This window comes from Cebus imitator, unplaced genomic scaffold (assembly GCF_001604975.1).
Source record: "Cebus imitator isolate Cc_AM_T3 unplaced genomic scaffold, Cebus_imitator-1.0 Scaffold335, whole genome shotgun sequence".
NCBI classification, from domain to species: domain Eukaryota; kingdom Metazoa; phylum Chordata; class Mammalia; order Primates; family Cebidae; genus Cebus; species Cebus imitator.
The window spans coordinates 916,447-933,721 of NW_016107650.1; positions in this window are offsets into that span (position 1 = coordinate 916,447).

Here is a 17,275-nt window from a genome sequence, read left to right on the forward strand (position 1 = left end):
AGAATAATAGGAAGATACAGAAAGTGCTCACAGAGCAGTCCAGTTCACGTCACTGAGACCGCTTTGTGGTAAAAGGCACATGTGCAGCTGGTTAGGACCTCTCTGGGTTTCAGTGTGAGAACTATTCCCAAAGAGACAGTGGAGAGAACCTGGATAGTGAATAGCCTTGGTGCTTTACTATGTAGTTGGACCCTGACTCTATGCAGTAGAAGCCATTGCATTTTTTAAAGCAATAATGTAATCAGAGCTAAGATGTATAGAGAGAGACCCTGTAGATTAGAGGCAGGCATCCAGTGAAGTGGCTGAGCAAGGATCCTTAATCATTCTCCCTCTGCTGTGGTGGTCAAGAGGTGCCCACTCAGATGCTCCTTCAAGAGAACTTGGCTATGGGGAGCATGTGGGGACCGACCACGGCTAACAGGATCCAGCTGCCACACCTAAGACCCTCTCCGGTGGTCATGCTGCGGCTGGGCCACACACACTCCCCTGGCTTCTCCCTGCCAACCCCCAAGGACATTTGGTTCCCTAGGGCTGCCCAACACAGGACTCTGCTGGGCAACTGTTTCTCTAGTGCCCTCCTGCGGCCTGGCCAAGGCTTTCTCAGGGCTGCACCAAAGCTCTCCTTATCCACATCTCCTTTCCTCATTCCCCATCTTCTTTTACAGGTGATCAGCCTGAATGTGGTTTGAAGGCAGTCCCCACTACAGTGGCCCACTTTAATCTTTCACAGCCATTTCCCCCAGTAAATAAGTATTCTGTGGTCTAATCCCATCTTGGCACATGCTTCTTGGAGGGCCTGGACTGACACACATCTCCATATTCTGTCAGCCATCAATCAAGAATATATGCACTTTGGGAAGTCAAGGTTGGTGGATGAACTTTGATGTCGGGAGTTCGAGACCAGCCTGGCCAACATGGTAAAACCCCATCTCTACAAAAACTACAAAAATTAGTCGGACATGGTGGTGGGCACCTGTAACCCTAGCTACTTGGGAGACTGAGGCAGGAGACCCAACTTGAACCTGGGAGGGGAGGTTGCAGTGAACTGAGATCATGCCACTGCATGCCAGCCTGGGCAACAAAGACTTCGTCTAAAAAAAAAAAAAAGCATGGAAAAGCAGCTTTACCATGTACATCTGCTGAGCTGGTGGCTAGCAGATCTTTCCTCAAAATGTGTGGGATTTTGTGTTTGTGTTGTGAATATATTAGAATTTGTGACATGTCCCTAAAAGAAAGATGCCCTTAAGGCAGAGTGTACTAATTAACTTCTCGAGGTCCTTTGGGATTTTGACAAAACAGACACCAGCTTGGTTCCTGTTACCCTCGTAAAGTGCCAGTAGAAGTGAAGAGAGCCATGCCTGCCTCCGGGAACCCTGTGAAGCTAAGTGCTGGAGCAGCAGTGGAGCCCATCCGGAGCTGTGGCTCCCAGAGAACCCACTTGGACCAGCCAGATGAGCCAGGCTGCTCCTGGAGCAAGGGTAGGAGCCTCCCAGAAAACCCCTAGAATACTAAACCACAGATAATCTTTTCTTTGTGCCACGTATACGACTTAAGAATGAGAAGGATTTCATAATTCACCTCTCGGATATACTAAGCAGGGGCCAAATAATCTAGGAATCGTTTGATCACTTATTCTGGGGATGCATTCATTGTGCAGCTTTTGAGCACGCTGACTTAACAAATTTTATTTTTACTTAACATTGGTGAGTTTGGGTCTACTAGCAAGGGACCCAGCTGGCCAGCAATTGGTGGGGCGTGTGTCAAGTGTTGGCAAGTACTCAATTGTAATTAAAAATTGGCCAGAAGTGGACAATGGGCATGTGGTTCAATTAGGAAGGGACAGACAACTCACAGTGGGTAAGACATTCTCATGGCTGCCCTGCCCTGTGTTGGCTCATTTCCTCAGGTGATCCAGCTCCTTTTGTTAGCTATTCACTTAACACTCCGTCTGCAAAACAGCAGATCCAGAGAAGGGAAAGAGAATACTTTTTTTTTAAATTTTTTTGCAGAGAAGAAAGAAATGGATGGCAACAGGAAATCTCAGTAGGCAGGACAACCCTGATTTTCACCTGAGATATTACACCTGTTCTCAGTCCCAAGTGTGAAAATCCTAAATTGAGGTGTCCTTGAAAGGATATTTCTTTTTAACACTTTTTGACTTGCTAGATTGAAAGCACTGCCCCAGTGTGGCCTTTATTCATCCTCAGTCTTTCTTTGCTTTTTCACTCAGAGCAAGAACATGAACCAATGCCTTCAATGGCTGTAGACTGTAATGCTGGCCTCCATTTCTACTCTCTTTAAAAGGTGCTGTGAAAACAGTAGAAGTTTCCTACATGCTCACTGTTTTCTCTGCCATGTTTAGGGCCCTGCTCTTCCTGAATTATTCCAACTAAAACCCTATCTTCCTGAATTCTTTAGCCCAGAACCCTAGCCCTTGGCCAAACTGCTAAAAACCAGAGCAGGGAGGCAAAGTAGTGAACACAAAGAGCAATGGAAGGAAGGTAATTTTTTCTCTCCCTCATTCTGGTGTTTTGATTTTTTGTTTGTCTCTCCTGAGTTTTGACTGAATGAAGCAAAACTGTAACTAAAAGCCATGCTTTAAGGCAGCCTGGGCTGTCCTCCCCGCTGGTGGTGTAGGCTGGGCAAACTGTGTCGGTAAGCCACGTCATTTTAACATCCCAGCCTTCTGTGACTCTTGGCTCTTACACACGACAGGTCACAACGCTGAGAATGGGGAAAGGCTCCGCTCAGTGAAACAGGCCATAATTTAACCTGCTGGGGCTATAATCAAGGTGAGTTAAGAGGTATGCAGTGTTTGCATCACATACAGACATGGGAGAATGGGGGAATTCGGCTTCTCTGCAAATGGTTATCACTGGCCCAAAGCCAAGGTGGTCTGCCTGGGTTTTGAAGTGTTGATCAGTGTCTAAATCACTAAGCCTCACAATGTAGGGCAAAGCATTTGAGACCTGCAGCTTGCATCTCAAGATTTCTTTGTCTGAGGTCAGATTGTATGTTATTTTGTAATCACAACTGAAATTTGTAGCTTCCTTTCGTTTTTAAGGAAGTTTAATACAGATTAAGTCTCTAAGCCATACTTGAAAATCGGTCTCATGAAGAAACTCTCCCGAGTCAGAGATTTCTTGAAATCAGTAGAAACAAAATGTGTGTTCTCCAAGGACACTGTCCTTGCTGTTATTGTGCAGTGGCACGTTTGAGTAGGACCAGGGTAATCCATACACACTTTGCAATTACAGCTTGTATTAGGTGTAACTCACAGCGAAGCCATCACTTACTGGGTACACACGGCTTACACTGGGGCCTGTTTCATGCCTCCACACCCAAACCGCTACTAGCAGGATTGCAGGATTAGGCACAACTTTGCACCCCCGTGACATACAGTGATTGTGAGGTCTCTTCTAACAGTAAAAGCATACACTTAACCGCAGTTTCTGGAGATGTGAAGAAAAGAATTCTCTCAAAGACAGAAGCATTGTCAGGGTGGAGGCCACTCAGGTTGCCTATCATGGGATCACAGTGGCCTGGATGCAGAAAACCCACTGCTGGGAAGACATGTTTGACCTTCTAGACATTGAAACCCTGCAGAGGATTCAGAAACGAACTGCACAGGCATTCTTCCATGCAGGAGTGGCCTTACCCATGGCAGTGAGGAAATGGCAGGTGTCCATGCAGGCAGAAGCTCATCTTGGGGACATTCCTAGACCGTTCCCAAAGGGTCAAAAGGTCTCCCACGCTCTTCCCTCACATCCTCAGAGAAGTGGGGAGAAGAGAGAGACTGCTTTCCACTTACTGAAAGCAAAGAATGTAAGTGGACATTTGACCCTTTGGCCTGACCAGTCCTCACTGAAGCCTGTCCTCTCTGATCAAGTCGTTTTGAGGTTGGCTCATCATGCACCATCTCCTTTCCCCAGGTGACCTTCCTCCCTTCCAAGGCTGCAATTCCCACCTTTGCATGATGTTTCCCGCGTCTTTTGCTTTAGTTCCCTCTCTTTACAGCATCGTTAGGGTGACTCACAGGCATCAGAAATGTGGTATGTAATACGGATAATTCATGAGCATAGGGTGGCCATACGCCATGCCTAGAAATGAGACGATTCAATTCTGTGACACCTGGACAGATCTCTCACTGGACATAGAGGACCAGAACCCCCTGCCTTTCCATTTCTACAGAGCAGAGACAGATTTTGTCCAAAGGGCACTTAGCTCGTTTGCTCTTACTGCATCCCAGGCACCTTGATGGAGCCTTCTTTGCCTATAAGGACTAGATGTGAGGGAAGCGGGGACCATTTGCAAGTATAAGTATGATTTGCTGGCTGAAACCACTGGTGGGCACTCCTAGCTGAAGCCAGCACTACTGTGGCTCAGGCACACTCAGCAGAGGAGACCAGTTCCTCCGCCTGCTACTGATTTTCAAAGCTCTAGGCAGAGTGCATATCCTGCATGCCACGGGCTGGGGAGAATGCCCGGCATCTGTCTGTGAGCTTGAATTGTGAAAAAAAAAATGGCTTCTTTATTTTCATTAGCCTCCTTTGCAATTTAGAATTTCTTTCAGTTATTAGCATGTCCAACTATAATAGTATTAACAGTGCCTGGGACAATGTAAATCATAAGCATTTTTAGATCTGTTTACAACCACCGCAGGTATTGTGATACATTCTCCCATTCACCACTACTTCACAATGATGTGTTACTGACTTCTAAATCAAACTTTAACATAGCCTGATAACTGTATCTCAATATTATTAGTTTCCTCTATAATGCCCTGTATTCTACTTTATTTGTATGAAATATTTGCTATGAGAAGGAGTCCTGAGACCTCGTCAGACTACCAGAGAGATGATGGTCCAAGCAGGGATAGAAACCAACTCGGCCACCCCGGGCCTAGCAGGGCTGGACAGGAGTACTTTTTGGAAATGAACTGGAAAAGGTTCTTCTTGTGGACATGTATTCCTTTCTCTTGTCTTCCAAGCTGTCTCCTATCCTCCTGTACCATATGTGCTCATGAGGATTTTCTTTAATGGGTCTTAAAAATGTATAAAAATTAAGTTAATACCTATGAGGAGAAAATGATTCCAAAGTTGAAACAGGGTCTGAAACTGCATTGCCAGGCGTCGTCTTCCTGGCTGGTCCGGAGGGAGAGTGAAGCAGGCTCAGCTACGTGCGCCTTCAGCCCCTGTTCAGACACAGGGAGAGAGATGGCTTTCCTCTACCACGGCGAATGATTACAGGTTGTCTTCCAAGACAGGGACTAGGAAGCTGTTTTAAATGTAGGTTTTCTTAGTATTTAGGTATGGTGAGGTAAACACATCAAGAGACAACTACTATTGAAAAGATGAGGCTGGGCACGGTGGCTCAGGCCTATAATCCCAGCACTTTGGGAGGCCGAGGCAGGCGGATCACCTGAGGTCAGGAGTTCGAGACCAGCCTGACCAACATGGAAAAATACAAAATTAGCAGGGTGTAGTGGCACATGCCTGTAATCCCAGCTACTGAGGAGGCTGAGGCAGGAGAATCGCTTGAACCCGGGAGGTGGAGGTTTCAGTGAGCCAAGACTGTGCCATTGCACTCAAGCCTGGTCAATAAGAGCAAAACTCTGTCTCAAAAAAAAAAAAAAAAAATCTCCAATTCTTCACAGTTCCCAAGAAAACAGTGCACACCATACCATGCAGGGCCACATGGAGAAGCGCCAGGCTTGGTCAGGAGGCAGAGGGAGGTGGAGGGAAATGGGGGCAAACATTCTTCCTGTGTTTCTCATGAGAAAGAATGAGTGAGGTCAGGTAAGCAGGCTTAGGATTGGCTAGTTTGGGAATATCAGGGCTCAGGGTAGAGCAACTGTCCTGAGCTGTCTAGTACCTGGCCTTGGGGTGTTTACGCTGGGAAATAGTAGCCTGGAGTGTGAGAGCCCACTTCCACTTTAAGGAGGTTGTGGGGTGGGGAGATGCTGGATTGGTTAGTTTGCTTATGAAAGGCACCCTTCCAGGTGATTCGTACACTGCCTCTGAGAAGTGGCTAGACCTGAGACAGTCCCTTTAGTGTCAGCAAAGCCCCAAGATACAGAATTACAGAAAACTGGCCCATCATGGTGGCTCATGCCTGTAAATCCCAGCACTTTGGGAAGCCAAGGCAGGCCAGATCACTTGAGACCAGGAATTCGAGATCAGCCTGGCCAATATGGCTAATACAAAAATTAGCCAGGCACAGTGGTGCACACCTGTAATCCCTGAAAATGGGGAGGCGGAGGCACAAGCATTTGCTTGAACCCCGGAGCCAGAAGTTGCAGTGAGCTGAGATCACACCATGCACTGCAGAGGCAACAGAGTGAGACTGTCTCAATAATAATAATAATAATTACAGAAAATAAATCAAAAGTTGTAATTAACACAGAGGCCACCTAGCATTCCTGGCTGAAGGGATGGTGCATTCTGAAAAGAATGTGTGCCCTTGCCGCCTCTGAGGTGAGTAAGTGAATATTCATTACTAGAGACCCGAGCCGTGACAAAAACAGGACCTGCAGAGCCTCACGTTCAGATGGAAACAGATCTTCCAAGCATCCTTCCAGCACCCTGCCTCTTCCTGCTGTCCGCCACACCACTTAACTCCTGCGGGTGGAAAAGAAGCTCAGCTTTCCTGGCTTTTTGGGTCCCGGGTGCCTCTGAGGCCTGAGCAGGGGGTTAGAAACCAACATCCTTGAGTGGCTTAGGGTCTGAGGGCAGCCTTATGGCCCAGAAGTGGCCGGCCCAAAGAAGACTGGCGGTGACTGTGTGTGTTTGGCCTGTCCAAGAAGGAAAAGCAATGGACTCGCTCTTGTGGCTACAGGAGCACCCACTCTGAGGTGTCGCTGTGCAAATGCCTTGTTCTGAATAGGCCTTGCAAACTGCTCCAACCTTCTAATAACTTAAAAAAGAAATCAGTGTCACTAATAAGTTTAATTGAAACAGGAGGGAGAGATTTTTAAAAGTTCTGGGGGCATGAACATGTTAATTAGATTGATCATTCCTGGAAAAGACAAAAGGAAGAAACTTCCTCTCACTAAATCCAATTTCATTTAATTGAACTATGGGAAGAAGTTAGCTCTCCAGTCACTGGCAAAAGGCAAGCAAAGCAAGACCCTGAGGTTGATGAGGGGATGTCAGTGCAGCCCACATGCCTGGCACTGCCCGTTGTTAGCATTAACACTTAGGGAGCCCGGTGACAGCAACTGACACAAGCGAAGCCGGAAAACCCGTGTGTGCTTTGAGCTCTGTGCACGTTTTACACTAGCATGCTGCTTTGGAAATGCCAGATGTTCAAGCTACAAGGAACAAGGCTGAGTGTCCACCGTGCCAAGATTTCCCCTTTGATGGTGGACAAGACTGGGGCCATTGTTACTATGACAAGATGTGCTGCGGATTAAGGGGGAGGAAGACTCTATGCCTCATTGTCTCATTCCCTTCTCTGGAGAAGCCCAAAGAACCACACAAGACATCTGAAGATTGAAGGGGCAGCCATCATTCAATCACAGCATCCTACGTTGCATGTCTGACCCAATCCGTTTCAACGATTCCCTCAGGCGTAGCTCCACTGAATATGGCTTTGGAGCATATTCCCTCTCTCTATACCTGACTCCTGAGAATATCTCAAATACAAATCAAGCTTCTTGCCAGTTATGCTTTCTCATTTTGTTAGCTTGTTCAATATTTGATGAGCACCTGTTATGTAACAGGAAATGGTCTGAGTGTTCATCCCCGAAGACCAAATCTCCATCCTTTGGCTCTTGGAGTTTGATTAATGGAGCTGAGGGAACATAAATTAGTGAATCACATAGTTTCACACATGCTCTGCACAGCAAGGGACTAGGCCGTGACTGGGACAACTATTTGGTTATGAAAGGGCTTTGCTTTTCCACATTATTGTTTTATATTAACTTATGCTCCCCAATTGTGGTGGACATGCATTGCAACACTCAGATCTCCCTTTAGGAATAACAAATTTGTAAACTCAGCTGCCACTCCAGACGACTTCAGCTGTCAGCTCCCTGAGGGAGTTGCCTTGGCTGAGACCTAGCTAGTTCAAGGTCACACGCCTGGCAGCTCATCTAATACCTGATCAATGCATAAACATGAAAGTCTAGCCCCTCACCTCAATTCAGAACAGCTGTGAAAAATCACCCCATCTTAGAACTCAGGTAGGCTGAGGCCTCTGTGGGGACAGCATCACAGCTCAACTTTCCCTTTGCCCAATCCTACCTCCTTCCTTTCCTTCCCATCCACAGTTGTTGATTCCAAGAGCACCCCCAACAACCCTCTTGCACACCAGTCTGCAACTCAGAGCTAGCTTTCTGCTGAACCCATCCTGTGAAAACTGAAAAAAAAAAAAAATGAATTTAAAGAGTTCAAATTTATGTCGAACTTACAACAGGAGACATGTATATTTCATATTCAGCATTCATTGAATGGGCTTCACTAAGGCTCTGCAAACTCATGGTACACCCCAGGATGGCATTGGGGAACCCGAGGAGCCTGCTCTTCTTATTCAGCCTCGTTTCCTTCTTTTTTTTTTTTTTTTTGAGATGGAGTCTTGCTGTGTCACCGAGGCTGGAGTGCAGTGGTGCAATCTCGGCTCACTGCAACCTCTGCCTCCTGGGTTCATACAATTCTCCTTCCTCAGCCTCCTGAGTAGCTGGAACTACAGGCGCGTGTCACCACGCCCTAATTTTTTTTTTTTGTTGTTTTTTTTTTTTAGTAGAGACGGGGTTTCTCTATGTTAGCCAGGATGGTCTTGATCTCCTTCCCTCATGATCCGCCCGCCTTGGCCTCCCAAAGCGCTGGGATTACAGTTGTAAGCACCGCACCCAGCTGCCTCTTGGCATTTCCTGGCCTGAGTCAGGGTGCACTTTTTGGAGGTCTTCTCCTGAGGCCTCCTTGGTGAGCAGACAGATTTTCCATTAGTAGAAGCTGCATAGGTTAGTTTCTGGAAACATCCAGAAGTTTCCTTTCACCTCCTCAGTGCTGCTGCCGTCTCTGACACTCTCTAGGAGGCGGGCAGTGCTCTCTTCATTAAATGTTAGCAAATATTTACAGAGTGTCTGCTACATGCCAAACACCAGCCTATGAACCTCTCTTCTCCCTAGAAATCACACCTGGTCCCACATTACCAGAGACCTGTCCAACCAGGTAGCGGATTTTACAAAAAGGGTACAGATGAGCCTAGGAGAAAATTCAGGAGCCTGTCAAAAGTTTGGTCAAGCAAAGAATCTGTCAGAATCCAGCTGCTATGCTATGAGAATCCCAGGTGAGCCATCTGGAAGGAAACTGGGCCATCTTGCTGGAAAGCTCCAGCTGAGCTCCTGGCTGACAGACAGCACCACCTGCCAGCCAGGTGAGAGAGGCCTTTCTCCCAAGGCCATTTAGGCCCCATCAAAGTGATGCCACAAGCAGCAGCAATAAGCCTCCCCTGCCGAGTCTGGGCCAAATTACAGCCTTGTGAGCAAGTAAATGACTGCTGTTCTCTATGCGATGTCATCCAGCAATCAATAATGGAAGAGAACATTATGTAGACGTTGCAGTTCAGATGAAGAGATGGAACATACCACGATTGCCAAGTTTCTTTTGGGCCAACTGTGAGGCAGATACCAGGCGGGCTTTGTTGGAAGGGAGCCACAGATGGAACAGAGAGCGTGACACGGTGTTGAGGAGGGAAATATCTGGCAATAAGGAACCAAATTAGTTTTAAGTCATCCTGGAAAATTAGTTTTAAGTCATCCTGTAAGCAAGAAAAAATTTCAGTGTTTGCTTTTTCGGAACAGGAAGTTTTATCATTTTAAGTAATTAACTTGGATCTGGTTCCTTTTTAGTTGAAACTTCACTTGTATTACATGCTGTTTATTGTCAAAAAATCATTGAAAACATGTTACGTTAAAGAAAAAGAATGTCTTTGCAGATAATTCACTAATTAGTAAGTCATATGCACTATATTTGCTTCTCTTGGTTACTATTCCTTGAAACCCCATCTTCCATGCCACAAACTTCAAGTTCTCTATTTTCAGTTGAGTACCAGTTATTTGCTGCCAGCAACTGTCTCAGACTGGCCTTGAAAGGTGCCTGTCACTGGGTGGGCTAACAGTAAATATTTAGACAATTGAACCGCACTGACCTCTTGAATAAATATAATGTGGGTTGCCACTGTCCTAAGGAATTTCAGAAAGCCAGTATTTTTCTTATGGACCAGCTAGAAATAAACTGGCCATTTTAAATAGCTCCATAAACTGAGATCACTTGTGAGAAGGAGTTAACACCAACTTTGAAGTGCCCAACTTCTGTCCTTAGAGACAGAATTATCCTCCGTCAGCCTCCCGAGTAGCTGGGATTACAGGTACCTGCCACCAGGCCCAACTAATTTTTGGATTTTAATACAGATGGGGTTTCATGACATTGGCCACGCTGGTCTCAAACTTCTGACCTCAAGCAATCCACCTGCCTTGGCCTCCCAAAGTGTTGGGATTATAGGTGTTAGCCACCGCGCCACGCCTCTTTCTTTTTTTTAAAAAAATCCTTGTCAACAGCTTTACTGAGGTAGAGTTTATATAAATAACATTCACCCACTTTAAATATAGTTTGATGAATTTTAGTAAATTCATCTGATTGTGTAAGCACCACCATCATCCAGTTTTTTTGTTTGTTTTGTTTTTAACACTTCCATCACCCAAAAAGATCCATCCTGCCTGTTTTTCGTCAAAAAAGTAGATATCTTTGATGTCTCTGACTATGGGTCTCCTTTTGGTCTGCAGAGTTTTGGTTTTTTTTTTTTTTTTTTTTTTTGGTAGAAATTTCATATGCATTGTAATCATATAGTAGGTGTCTTTGTGTCTGGCTTCATGGTAAAATACTTTTGCTGATTTTCTGCTACTTCTCTTATACTTGATCCTGTCTGGCCATATTCACTGGCAGCTGTGGGAACATGGCCAGAGGCAGGAGTATAGGAGTTGGAGATCAGAGTGAAGATCCTGAGTCTGCCCCTCTCTGCCTGTGAACCATGACCAAGTCACGGTTCCATACTCCATTTCCCTGCCAGGAGCATTAGGGTCATCACACTTTCTCAGTCTAGAAAGAACTCAAATTCAAAAGATCCGTCAGGTGTTCCCACAACAGGCGATACAATACTGAAGTAGCTCCTTATCAATTGGTAATAGCCACTGTGAGGAACACCTGCAGGTCCCCTCCCCTACCAGCCCAGCAAACTCATCCTTCCCATCAGGACGCCTTAGACCTTTCTGTAATCTAACCCCCCCGCTGCCAAAAAGGAATAAAGCCTGGTACAGCAGGGGCCTGGGCCTGGGCCTGGGCACCTCCCTTAGCCCCTGCACTGTGGTTAGTGTCCTTTCTGATGGTTTAGTGCCCACGCCATACCCAATGTTAAATATTAGGAATAGATCCTTTGTTTTCAGGAGGCAGGAGAGTGGAATGAGAAAGTGGAGGGGAGGGGAATTTGGAGCTGGGGCTTTGAAAGAAGGGTCTAAAATCAGACTGGAACCAATATGCTAAAATGTATTCAGAAAAAAAATCTTACATTTAGGTTTAAAAAAGGAACATTTCTGTGATTCCATGGATAGAAAATTAAAAAAAAAAAAGAAAGAAAAAGGGCATATTAATAGAGTAGGATGACCTGGGGATTCTGGCCAAGTACAATCTCTCTGTGAGCTCTCAATAATATGGCAGAACATTTGCTAAGAGGTGAATAACAGACCAAATATTTACTTACCTGAGACGCTTGGCCAGGGGCCTCTGAGCCCTCAGCTGGGCACCAGTGCATACATGGCTCTACATTCAGAGCATGGAAGGAAACTATGCAGCCTGCTCGGGGCTGCAAGTACACCTGAGTCCGGCCTCAGTGGTGATGTAACAACTAAGTAGCACAGAGAATTTGCCCCATCCCCTGTCTAATCAGACTGAGCTGGAGTAATGATCCAGGTCCCCAGCAGAAGGACCTAATGGCTAGAAACCCACTAGACTGTCCTGCAGACCACCTGCTGCTATTAAGAGACCTGTGTATCTTTAACTTAAGAAAGGGAAGAAGGCTGGGCACTGTGGCTCAGCACTTCGGGAGACCGAGGTGGGTGGATCACTTGAAGTCAGGAGTTCGAGACCAGCCTGGCCAACATGGTGAAACCCCGTCTGTACTAAAAATACAAAAAAATAGCTGGGCATGGTGGCAGGCGCCTGTAATCCCAGCTACTTGAGAGGCTGAGACAGGAGAATTGTTTGAACCTGGGAGGTGGAGGTTGCAGTGAGCTGAGATCACACAATTGCTAAAGACAAAACAAAGGAGAAGAAAGTGGCTTATAAAATGTGTTTGTTATGCATGTTTATGAAAGTATGTATAATCATGTATGCATAATTATAATGTCTTTGTCTTGAAATTTTGGAGATATTATTATTATAGGCTGAAACATTTTCTGCAAACCTTCGAAGACTTGAATAAAGCCGGCTGGTGTTTTTCTGCCTGTTTTTATATTCTGGCCACATTGGCAGATGATTAGATGGTGCCCACCCAGATTAAGGGTGGGTCTGCCTTTCCCAGCCCACTGACTCAAATATTAATCTCTTTTGGCAACACCCTCACAGACACATCCAGGATCAATACTTGGCATCCTTCAGTTCAATCAAGTTGACAGTATTAACCATCACACCAGTCCACTGAAGAAAAACTGAAAATGCTGGATGGACTATTTTCAAACTCATAAAATACACTGATGCATGGACCATTTAGTCAAAGATACTAAGGGTCTTAGCTAAGTAAAAGTAGACATGCAGAGAGGTAAGCGTAGGCTGAATCTAGTTTCTGCTTTGAAGATATTTAGCAAATCAGATTTGTCCTTCAAATTTCACAGCACCAAGAGAAAAAGCCTAAGGAGGAGTCCCGTCAATGTTAGTGGAATCTACAAATAATAAAACCCAAGTGACTTCATTAAAAAAATATCTCTTCTAAACTGCGGTACAGATGGAAAGGAAAAATCATCTAACTTTCCTAAGAATTTCTAACCACAAATTGGCCTCATACATGTTTGCTGCCTGAATTCATTCTAACTGGGTTTTAAACAAAACAAAACAAAAAAGCCTCAACCTATGAATTTAGTTTAAAGTTGCCTGGGGCAGATGGTGCCATAGACACCTGGTGTAAGCAATTGCAAATCCTCTCTAGAGAAACTCGCCTTCAGCCTAGGCTTTAAAGCGTTCCCGTAGACAAAGCTCCAAGAATTATGAATGTATACAGCCAAAATTATGGAAATAACATAAGAAAATAAGTCACTATTTGTGAGATCTAGCAGGAATAACATACAGTAGAATCAGACTTCAGAGATGGGAAAAATAAACAGAATGTTCAATAATTAAATGTATTGGGTTTAAATCATTAAGAGATGGAAAATAGAAGAACAAGGAACTATGACACATAGTCAAATATATTTTAAAAAGAGCAAAATATATAATGTTAAAAACTTAAATGATGACTTTAACAATTGATTAAAAAGAGGTGTGCTGAAAATTAGTGAATTGAAAGATGGATCATAAAAAATTATGCAATATGCATAAACAAAGTGGCGGAGAGTACAAATGGTAATGAAGAGGAGACTTAAAGTGAGAAAGACTAATCTATGTTTTAACAATCCCAGGAGAAAAGCAGAGAGAGCTGTTTAGGGTGAGGGAAGGAGTGGAGAGAGAGATACTAAAGAGTAAATAGCTGAGACTTTTCTAGAGCTGATGAGAGAGATCAAATCACAGATTCAGGTAGCCCGTGAATCTTAAGCAGGATTAAAAAAAAAAAAAAAAAAAAACACCAACTCTAGACATATTGTACTGAAACTGCAGAAATCCAAAAGACAGAGAAAAATCCTTAAAGCAGCCAGAGCTAAACCACGGAGACCTACAAGGGAGCTGCAGAGACAGACAGCCACTTCTCAACAGCAGCAGGGCACGGAGACCTACAAGGGAACTTCAGAGACAGACAGCCACTTCTCAACAGCAGCAGAGCTAAACCACAGAGACCTACAAGGGAACTTCAGAGACAGACAGCCGACTGCTCAACAGCAGCAGTGGAATTCAGGAAGTCCTCAGGGAAAAATCATCTCAGAGTTCTGAGAGGAAATAGCTGTCACCATAAAAATCAGTATCTGGCAACATGATTTGTCGAGAGCAAAGGTGAAATAAAGACATTTTCAGACGAATGGTGACTTTCCCTCCACCAGGCCTCGAATAAACGGGATTTTAAAGGATGCACTTTTGTAAGAATAAGAGTCATCCCAGATGGAATTTCTGAAATGCAAGAAGAATTAGATGAACAAAAACAATGACAATTATATGGGAAAATCTAAACAAATATTACTTGATGAAAAAATAATGGTAATATTTTGTGAATTAAAAATACATTTGCAGTGGGCTGCAGTGACTCACACCTGTATCCCCAGCACTTTGGGAGGCGGAGGCGGGTGGATCTCAGGTCAGGAATTCAAGACCAGCCTGGCCAAGATGGTGAAACGCCATCTCAACTAAAAATAAAAAAAATTAGCTGGGCATGGTGGCACACACCTGTAATTCCTGCTACTTGGGAGGCTGAGACAGGAGAATCGCTTGAACCCTGGAGGCGGTGGTTGCAGTGAGCCAAGATTGCACCATTGCACTCTGGCCTGGGCAACAGAGTGAGACTCAGTCTCAAAATAAATAAATAAATAAACAAATAAATAATAGACTTAAAATACATGGTAACAATAGTATGTAACTTGGAATGGGATGGACAGTTCTAAAATAGTCTGTGGTTTTAATGTTACGTGCAAGGTCTGTAAATGTATTAATTTTTACTTTAAAAATCATATATGCATATTGATAGCTCTAGGATTAAAAAAACTGAAACAGAAGATGAACGTATAATTTCCAAGTTAATAAGAAACACTGAACGAGAGAAAAAACTTTATCAAGCAAAAAGCAGAGAGGAAAGAAAAAATAAACACACAGAGGCAAGAAAAATAACATGAAAATTGCAAATATATCAGTAATTACGATAAGTAAAAATAGCTAAATATTCTATGGACACAGCCTAAAACATGCAAGGTGATGAATGTAATGGATGAAAATGCTAGATGATGTAAACACTGCGAAAGAAAGCACATGCACCTATAATAATATTAGATAAATAGAGCAAAAAAAATTACAAGAGATAAAAGTCACTACACAATAATAAAAGGGATCCATTCACCAAGAGCAGCTAACTTTTAATCAATATTCACCTAGTCACATAGTCTCAAAATACATAAAACAAAACAAAAAAATAATGACAAGAAGAACCAGACAGATCCACCATCAGAATGGAAGCCTTAAACATACCTCTTCATAATTTTTAAGCAGGCTAAAAATCAGTAAGGACATAGAAGTTTAAATAACGTAACTAACATACTGATGTGATGGACGTCCATACATAGAACACTACATCCACAAATAGAGAAATTCATATATTTTTCAAGCACATATTAAAAAGTTATGAATATTTACTTTATAAAGGGCCATAAAGCATTCCTCAACAAATTTCAAAAGACAGCTACTATAGAGCACATTTTCCACCTACAATGCAATTAGATTTAAAAGTGAATACAAAAAAAAAAAAGTTACATAAACCGTGTGTATTTAGAATTTAGGAAACATTTTAACTTATGGACCAAGGAAAATCACAGTGGGATTCAGATATAAACTATAATTAAAACTCATAGGATGCCTCTTAAGCCTTACTTGGAGGGAAATTTATAGCTTTGAAATGATTATATTTTAAAAAGCTACAAATTAACAAGGACATATATAACTAAGTTAAAATGAAAAGGTTATTAATGTATCAACATTTTGTGGGCAAAATTTACAAGCTATTTGGGAAATTAATCTCCTTATTCTGTGTAGATACCTAGATTTAGCTATGCCTACCATTAGTTTAGTAAGTGCTATGTATCAGACTTGGTGCTGAGGTAAAACATCGATGTAATTTAGGAATGTAGACCCAGAAGGGGAAAAGATAAGGAAGAAAATACAAAGCTACGCTATGTATTTGTATTACTAAGTTTGTAAGAAGATGGCTGTATAAGTGGCTGGAAAAATATTTACAGTTTGAACTTATTCTAATAGACCTAGAGCTTTTAAAGAACTGCTTTTGTGCTTTAGCTTAGGTTATAGAAGTCTTCTTCCATAATTTAGTGATGTCAGCTCGTTAAGAAAAGATGCTGTCATTGGGGTGATATAGAATACTAAATAGCTGCTGTTTGCAGGACACTGTGCAGATGCTGTGTTCTGCGGGGTAGGAAAGGGAGAGAGGACAAGAGATTTTGAAGAGCCATTTGAGAGTGGTAGGCTTCAACTTTAACACATAGCCTAACTCTTAAAAACTCCTAAACTATCCCAAACAACCACCATAAAATCGTTATTAACTACTATAAACTATTCGAAGATTTTTTATTTTTGTTGTTAAAAATGGTGTAAGAAGGTATCTCTTCCACTGCTAACAGCAGTATAAATCAGTAAAATTCAGACGGAGGCCATTTTTAACCATATGTTACTAAAGACTTAAAATGTTATACATTTTTTTAGCCCAGCACTTGTGCATTTCGAACTTTATCCCAAAGAAATAATTACTAGAGTGTGCAAACATTTAGCTGTAACAGCAGAGATTCATGATAGTAAAAACCTAGGGACAATTAAAAAGTCTAAAAAGAGGATATTAGTGAAATGATGATAATACCAGCATTAAAATAATACCACAGAAGAATATTTAATGACATGCTTCATAATATTAAGTGACATGAGCAAGTTGCAGAGCAGTGTAGTCTACTTTTTGTGCATATAAAAAATTGCTGAAAGAACATAAACTCATTATTGCTCGTTATTGCTAGCTGTTAAAATTATGGAGAAGTTTTTCTTTATTGTTTATCTGTACTATTCATGTGATTGCAAAGGAAACAATAAGATGTATATATTTTAAACGTGTTAACTCTATTTCTAGTGTTTTCCTGTTTTCTCATGAAAAGCATTCTCCAGCTTCTTTTGTTCTGCTTGCACAGCCCTTTGGAACAGGTGTGGCATTAAACCAAGGCTGTCTTTTTGAATTCTAAGGTCTACTGTACAGTCTATGGGGTGTCTACGATGCTTGAATGTTCAATAACTATTGGAAGATGAGCATTGTTTATTTTTCCAGTTAGAAATATCATTCTGAATTTGTAAAAAGATGGAGATATTTTCGTAGAACTGAATGC